The sequence below is a fragment of the Oryzias latipes genome, chromosome 1, assembly GCF_053564925.1.
Source record: "Oryzias latipes strain Hd-rR chromosome 1, Olatipes_Hd-rR_3.1".
Classification (NCBI taxonomy): domain Eukaryota; kingdom Metazoa; phylum Chordata; class Actinopteri; order Beloniformes; family Adrianichthyidae; genus Oryzias; species Oryzias latipes.
Window position 1 is genome coordinate 4,491,968 of NC_136237.1, and position 8,292 is coordinate 4,500,259.

The 8,292-nt window shown below is 40.0% G+C and overlaps 1 non-coding gene across 1 annotated transcript; it reads right to left on the reverse strand.

The window, feature by feature from the left end:
• Positions 1-702: 702 nt before the first annotated feature.
• On the reverse strand, positions 703-775 carry trnar-ucu (transfer RNA arginine (anticodon UCU)). The gene has a single exon. It is a non-coding gene; the product is annotated as a tRNA-Arg (tRNA).
• Positions 776-8,292: the final 7,517 nt, after the last annotated feature.

Consider the following 8,292-nt stretch of genomic DNA (forward strand, 5'->3'; position numbering starts at 1 on the left):
ATAAATGATTAGGCTACCAAGTTGGTTGCAGCATTTTTTCCAACTGAGTAATTAAATAAAAGTTTTTTGCTTTTATGTTACTGATCCAGCCCACTTGGGATTAGACTGGTTAAATTTGGACCCTGAACCAAAATGAGTTTGACACCCCTGCATTAAATAAAATGATTGTCAAATAGAGTTTGATTGATTGCTTGAAAGGGTGTGGAAAGAAAATAAATATATCCAGTTGTATGTTTGTAGAAAATATCAAATGGTAAAAAATGGCTTTATGGAAATTATAGGACTAGAACTCCTATATGTCTCAAAAAAAGTCCCTGGAACTAGAAACAGCCCTGATTTTGTTGCTCGGTGAAAATTGAGATAAAAGCAGCACACTGAGGACTTCTGACCTGCGCTCCTGTAAGCAGCTTCACACAGCAGGCTCTGAGCAGCATTCATGGGGAGGGTGAGATCATCATGGAGGTCAGCAGCAAGCATACGGACGGATGTCACACAGCTGAGATGTTTCAGAATGGAAATAACAGAAGGATGCTGGTAAATGTGAGCTACATGCAGATGTAAACTACTCACAGACAAGATAACCTGATATCCTATGGTCTGCAAGAAACCATATGATAAGTCAGGAACTGTGATCTTAAGGTGATATCATTGACACGATGACCAATTCTTTAAGTTTCAGTCATAGTTCAGCTGTAACTCAATCACCTCAGAGGGGACTCGAACCCCTAATCCCTGGCTTAGAAGGCCAGTGCCTTATCCATTAGGCCACTGAGGCTGGATGATGACTATGCACTGACTTTAATTTTGTTGTTGAACTTCTGTCCTCGTCATAGTAAAGAGAGGGGGAGAGCTGTCCACTGATCACTGCCTGGTGGTGAGTTGGAGTTGGAGTTGAGTTTCGCTGGCAGGGAGGGAGGCCAGGTCCAGGGCCTTTAAAAACGCTGATAAATGCAGGCCTGTTTACAAAAACAAACAAACTAATTAAAAAAGGTCCCCCAACTGAGGATCCCAGCTCCACAACAACAAGGGGTCCTTTTCAGAAGTTCTTCTTGCAGTCGTGGACGTCACCAGTCGCTTCCAGGTTATTGATGTTGGGGCAGGACGAGTTACGGTGGGACTCTGCAACTCCACCTTTGGTCAGACGCTCCAGGGTTGATTATTCAATCTTCTGTCTCCAATGAGTCCCCGTGGCTTTGTGGCAGAAAAAGGATTTGATGCACTCATTCCTTGGGTGCCTACTTCTCCGAGAGAGGTGTGTCTTTAACTACAACCTCTCTCCAGCCCGGCTGGTCTTGAAGAATGCCTCTTGGATGCCTCCTGTGCAGAGGTGTCAGTATCAAGGCTTGGATGAAGTCCACCCAGAAGTTGTGGAGCAGAGTGTGAGGACAACATGTGCTCCTCACAGCTTCATCAGGTCCTTAGCACCACCTGAACCTGCAGTGACTGAGGCTGTGGTAACTAAAGAGGCGTCGAACCGTTTGCTGCCAACAACCCTTCCAGGGAGACTCTCCGGCTGAGAGACTCCTTCATGATCCACTTTCCTGCAGAGGGAGCAGATCCATGACAGAATCAGGTTTCTGTCCTCCAAGGACTGACCCGCAACATCTCTTTTCAGAGCCACCCACAAAACCTTTAAGAGCTTGATTTTCTCTTTTCACTGTTGATAGTCCTAACTTTTAAAGAACTATATTAGTGTAGTTCTTGATAATGCAAAAGATCAAAACATGCAATATGCAAATAAACTAATCACTATCACCCATACTATTTTTATATGAAAATGATTTTTACAAAATTCGTTTTTCTTTTCAAAGATACTCAGATAATTTTTTATTTACAAGTCCTAACCTATTACAGGGGCCAGAGTACAAGCCCCGCCAACACCAGCAGACCACTGGCAGGAGAATTGAACAGCTTCTTCGTCCACTTTGAAACCTCCCTTGAACTACAGCCACCACAGCACCAACACCAATGCTCTACTCATCCACCAGGAATATGGGGTGAGAGGAACCCTGAGAGCTGCGAAACCAGGAAAGCTGCAGGACCAGACGCCATCCCGAGTGCAAAGTTATCAAGGAGTGCGTGAATGAGCTGGCTGGTTTCCCTTCTAAACTGTTCAACCTCTCTTTGCTCCATGCCTCTGTTCGTTTCCCTAAATCCTCCACCATCTTCCCTATCCCCAAAAGGTTTTCCATATACTGCAACAACGACTTTAGACCCTTAGCCCTCACGTCTGTAATCACAAAGTGCTTGGAGCGACTCCTGCACTGTCTCCTAACTCCCGCTCCAGTTCGCCTACAGGATGAACAGTGGGTTGATGCACCTACTATGAAATATAAACACAGCAACATTGGTGAAGAAACTAATTTAAAAAATCTATACATGTAAATGCATTTGTATACTGTGCTTTAACATTCAAGGCGGGGATAGAAAGGCACTGTAGGCACACATGTGCCTCAGATCTTCTAGGTTATCAGTGTTTTGTTTTCCACACTGATGCCACTTCTCCATCATCTTCTTCTTCTTCTTTCGCCTGTTACCCCCGGTTGGGATATAGGCCGCATACCATACCTCTCCAGGCAGACCGGTCTTGGGCGACTTCTTCCAGGTTAAGGGAATTTTTTTTCCAACTGAGTAAAAAAAAAATAACAAAGCTGTTTTTTGCTTTTATGTTACTGGTCCGGCACACTTGGGATCAGACGGGTTGAATGTGGCCCCCGAACCAAAATGAGTTTAACACACCTGCAGTAAACAATCCATCATAGTGAAAACAAAGTAAAAAATGCATTTTTGTTTAAAAAGAAGTGACTTCAGTACTGAAGTATGTACTAAACTTCTTAACGTATTTTTTCATTTTATTTAAGAAGCAGATTTTCCTCCTAATATTTGGAATGTCACCCCTCATTCCCTGGTTGTGCTTGTGGCACAGTCACTTCAAAACGCACACTGCAGCTTCTGATGGCACCACTTCAGCTGACAATAATGGCTGTGATTTACTGCTGGCAAGACCTAACCATGCATTCGCTCCCCGGAATGTTATTAGTAAAAAGCATGTGGCTGAGATAATAAAAAATGCATAAGTAGATTTGCTACTAGGTTCATCAGTTTACTAATTTCTAAATCGGCTATAATATTATTTAATACAGTACTGAGAAGCACTGTGACGTGATCTAGTTTTAGTTGATAGTATTGATTTTGCACAGGGTGACTTTAGTGCTGTTGTGCACTGTATAGAATATTATTGGGTCTGTTAATGCCCCACCACATGTCAAGTCCCCTCTTCCCATCTCTAGCCAGTTTTCAAAAGCCTTCCCCCTCTTCACCACAGAAGGTTTTAAGTGTGCTTGAGAGCATATGTTAAGGTTCAGTAAATATTTCTTTATCCTGCCTCTAATGCCATATCCACAGCGATTGCCTGCTGTGGAGATAGGGTGTCCCACTTTGAAGTGCATAAGGTCCTTACTGTGCGTAGGTGCAACTGTAAATGTGCTTATCTTGTGTCACTGTGTGCGCATGTGTTGGAATAAGTGTGTCTTCTTTATATTTTCTGCGAGCAGTTGTGTAGATAGTGGCTCTCCTAAACGGACTATATAAATAATAGGTAAGAGCATTAAGTTTTGAACCAATTTATATAAAATTGACTTTTTTTTCTTCATTTTTACGAAAACATGTGTCCATTAGGATGTGACATTTACTAAAAAGCTCTGTACAAAAGTGCATTCTAGGAAGTGATGACAATACATCTGTGTGTGCGAGTGATTGCGTGGTGGTGATGGAAGGGGCTGGGAGTGGGAAAACAAAAGAAAAAATAAATAAAGAAAATACTATTCAGTGTGATGAATAACCTCAGTTGAAACAGCATGATGGTTTTAAGACATTCAGGATTTTTGTAAACCACTACTCAAGGACAATCATGGACCACACAAGCAGTCACAAAATCACCAACACTCATGAACACAACCCTTGAATACCTCACAAAAAGAGCCACTCTATTGGACATGTGGCTTTTTCACCTCGTTGAGCAACCCAATACCATGGCAACCTTCACGCAAACCAAATTCCAGCAGCAGCAAAGCAAACACCAAACCTAATGTGATAATCAATGAGAAAAAAAAAAAAGCTCTCAAGCTGATTAAAGACCTTCAATAATGACAAGGGACAACTAAGAACCCCCCCTTCACAAGGCCACTTAAAGAAAGGGGTAAACTCCCAAAATGCATTCAATAATCAAAATAAGAATGAAAAGGTTAAATAGAAATAAAAGCAATCTCTTTTTGAGTGTTTTCAAGGCTTCACTCTGACAAATGGGTAAATAGAGCCTCAGTCAAATAGTTCTTTTGAGGACACATATCCATTGCTAATAATTCTAATAAAACATACAAGAACCATGTTTGAAACAACCTAGTTGACTTTTTTGTCTTCTTAAAATGAGAATGAGGTGCTGCCTACCATTAAGTTCTTCCCTATAGGACCATCAATAGGTTTGGATGTTAGTTTTGTTCATAAAGAATCATCATGTGGTGTATTCATGTACTAACATGATTTTTGGACCAGCAGTGTGTGGAACTTTGGACCAGACTTGTCAGAAACAGACTGATATTTTGGGTTAATTTTATCACCACACAAGCTGAGCCACATGTAAACTCTGCAAATACAAGTTTTGTTGAGAAACTAACTTGATTGAAAGTCGTGCTTTTTTCTGCTTTTTTTGTTTTTTGTTAAGGCAGCTGGCCGAAATCAGATCCATTCTCTCTTTGAGGCATTTTCATACAATCATCCACACTTTTTTTACCACAAGGCTGGAATATTCTAATTCTTAAAATTGAAGGGTTGGTTTTTCAGCAGTTGCTCGCACTGGCTGCCTTTTCATTTTAGACATGATTTTAGAAAATACATTTATTTAAAACTTTACATGGGTTTGGACCGGCCTACTTGTCTGAGTTGTCACAGCTTTATGTCCTGTGCATTCTCCTACATGGGCTGATCAGCTGCTTCTAAAAGCACCACAGGTGAAGGGGAAGCTCAGAGCAACTACGCTTTTGCAGCCGCAGCTCCAAAACTTTAAACAAACTACAACTACGTATTTTTAAGTATTTATCAAAATCTTTTATTTAAATTATATATCAATTAATACATAGTAAAAGTTACTCATGCCAATTTATATCACACAAATGTTATAAATGTCTTTTTTTTTTACCAAAATTGCTTCTGAAACTACATTACTTTTCGGTATACACTGTGAAAAAAGGAGTTTTTACGGTAAAATGCTGGCAGCTACAGTAGCCAGAATGGTACCGTAAAATTACGCTTTTTTTCTTTTTTTCATTTTTACGGTAAGAAAGTATTTTTGTTGTTGAATTCACGATAAAAAACTGTCGTACAGTCAATATTTCACTTAAGAAAAAAAATGTTTTACTTGAAGAAGAATCAATGTTTCACCCTAAAATGAACAAGAAAAAAAAAATGCATAAAATAAAGCTAAGTTAATAAATACAACATTTTCTCCCTGTAAAAGTTACAATAAAAAAAAAGATTTTATTAAAAAAATTATTGTGAAAATTACGATAACTTACTTCTTTTCTTAATGCTAATTTCTCGATTAAATCCTGGCAGCTGAAATAACAAATTATTCATGTATAGAATTTTTTTTTTGATATAAGTAAAATATCTAACCATCTTTGTAGTTAAATTGCTATTCAATTGCTATCAGAAACTACAGAAGCTTTTCATACTGCTGTACTTTTAGTCATTCTCATCTGCAAGTATGGATTAGTTAATACAGAGCAAATAAAAATGTCACATCAGATTTTAATTTATAAAATATTTTATTTCACATCTTACATTGTGAACATCATGTATTTGAATTTTTCCGCAATAAACCAAATAATTTTCTCATTGACATCAAGAATAAGCAATATCAAAAAAGAAAAAGAGTTTTCTCAATTGTGGAAAACCAAACTAGAAAGATAACAATACACCCGCTCAGAGATGTAACTGCACATGCGCAGTGTCAAAGGTTAAGGCCCATCAACTGTAAAAAAAAAATAAAAAAAAAACATGGTGTCAACACAGCACAAACTTACCAAATTCAAACTTTAAACCAAACAAAAATTACAATCCCACTTGAGTCACTGAGACTCAGCCAGTTGAGCAAGTACTTGCGTGCAAAGTCTCTTATAAAATTTCACAAAATTAAAAACATCCAACTCATCCATGATGAACATCCAAGTATGCAATCCAGCTCCAAGTTGTTCCATAAAAAAAGGGGAAGGTCTAGATCCATTCATGGTCAGCAATGTCTGTGATGAGACTTAGGACTCTGGGGTTCTGAGAACACATTTTTCTTCTTGGACTCAACCTTCGTGCCTCTATCGGGATGTATCGAAAAGAAACACCTTCATATAAAGAAAAACACAAAATATTGAGGTTTTTAAACATTTGGGTTTGGATATTAAATAGCTAAATCTGACAAATTCACACAAAAAAAGTTTTAAGAATGAATGTTACCTTTGGAGGAACTCCCTAACTTTAGGCAAATGGCAGAGGTGAAGGATGCGATGTTCAGTTGTCACAATGTTCTTGTCAATGCTTTATTGCTTGGCATGAATGTTTCAGCAGAGAAGCAGGAGGAACCTGGAAAGACAGGAAAAAATGGACAGTTCTGATCAAAGGTTTAAGACCAGTTGAGAAATGGTTGTTTTTGATTGGATCTTTACTGTTTTTAGATTTATGTAAAACATAAGCTTCCACAGACTGAACCGATTCTCCGCATGTGTTACAGTGATACACGATTCACATGCCACTGCTATGATGTTAGCTGACCTCACAGTCGTCAGAGTCTGCAGGGGCTGCTGATTAGCCAACCTCACAGCACTGCTCAGGAACACAACACAGCTGATAAAATAACCTAGGAAAAATCGACAACTTACACACTTTTCTTGTCCTAGTCGGTGAAAAGGAGCTGAAAATAAAATAAATTTAGTCCATAAAAGGCGGTGTGTTGCCAATTCCGAAGAGAATCTTGAGCCGGTGACGAATGGGAGGAACAGTCCAAGGAGTCCGGAACAGTCTGAGCAGGAGCTCTGCTCAGGAGTCTGATGCAGTGCACTGATTGGCCCGTTTGAATTTAGGCTCCTTGGTGCATCAAGCTTTATTCATACCGACCTCGATTTGCGCGTCAATTTCAATGTTGAGTCAGTAACAGACGCGATCTGAGGTCAGCGTAATATGAACTGCGGGAGCAGCACGGCAAGAGTTAAAATATCTTGACTTTGGCGAGGTCGCTGCGTTCCTTCATTTTCTTAACCCGCTGGCGCCGCGGGGTTGCCGGCTACTGGAAATACCCTTAACATGCTGGCATGGCCCGCCCCACAGCTTCTCTCTGTGTGCCAGTCAGCTAGGCAGGGGAGGCAGCCTACTTGGGCCTCTGTAGGTACCATAACCGTTCGGCCTGCAACAACCGTTCGGGGTCCTTCGACTAGTGCTGACGTCACATTATGTGATTGGCTGTCCATTGGTCCGTTGACGTATCAGATGGTGATTGGTCTGGACAAATTACTGTACTACCATAGAAGAAAATATTATGTGGTCCCTTCTAAACAAACAGAGCTCCGACATAGAGCCGGATTATCTTCTAAACGTACTTTGATTATTGATAATAAGTGCATTGCAGCTGAACAGACTGCGGTCCGAACCCTTCTCCGGACCGCACACTATAACAAAGCACCTTCCCTGCCTGCGAACACAAAGCTACGAGACTCCAGCTGCTCTGATCAGAGATACGGTTCGCTTGTGTGGAGCAGCCAGTTCGTTGTAACAGCCATAGATCTTTTTACAATGTGGGTTGTGGGAAAATTTCTCTATAAACATTACAAAGAATAATGTCAGACACAACTTTAGAGGGAAAAGAACTTTAGGTTACAGGAAGAAAATGTGAAATGAAAATATGTAGAGCCCGAGCAGATCTCCACTTAGTTTGTCTAAGTGGGGTTACCGTAGTGTGACGTTATCCTCAGTCGAAAGGACCCCGAACGGTGACTGCAGGCCAACTGGTTAGGGTACCTACACCTCCTCTAAACCTTATAATATTTTTCTTATTTTCATTGAGACAATAATAATAAAAAGACGCTCTAATTTTATTTTTTTCCACCTCTCGGGTTAATGTGGGACAGCAAGCCTTCAAAACAAAGAAACACAGCGGAAGAGGCATTAGGTTTGCTTTGTCAGAGATCATTTTGTCTCGTTGGAAACAATGTAGTATATATGTATATTTTCATAATTGCAACTGTATGAAAT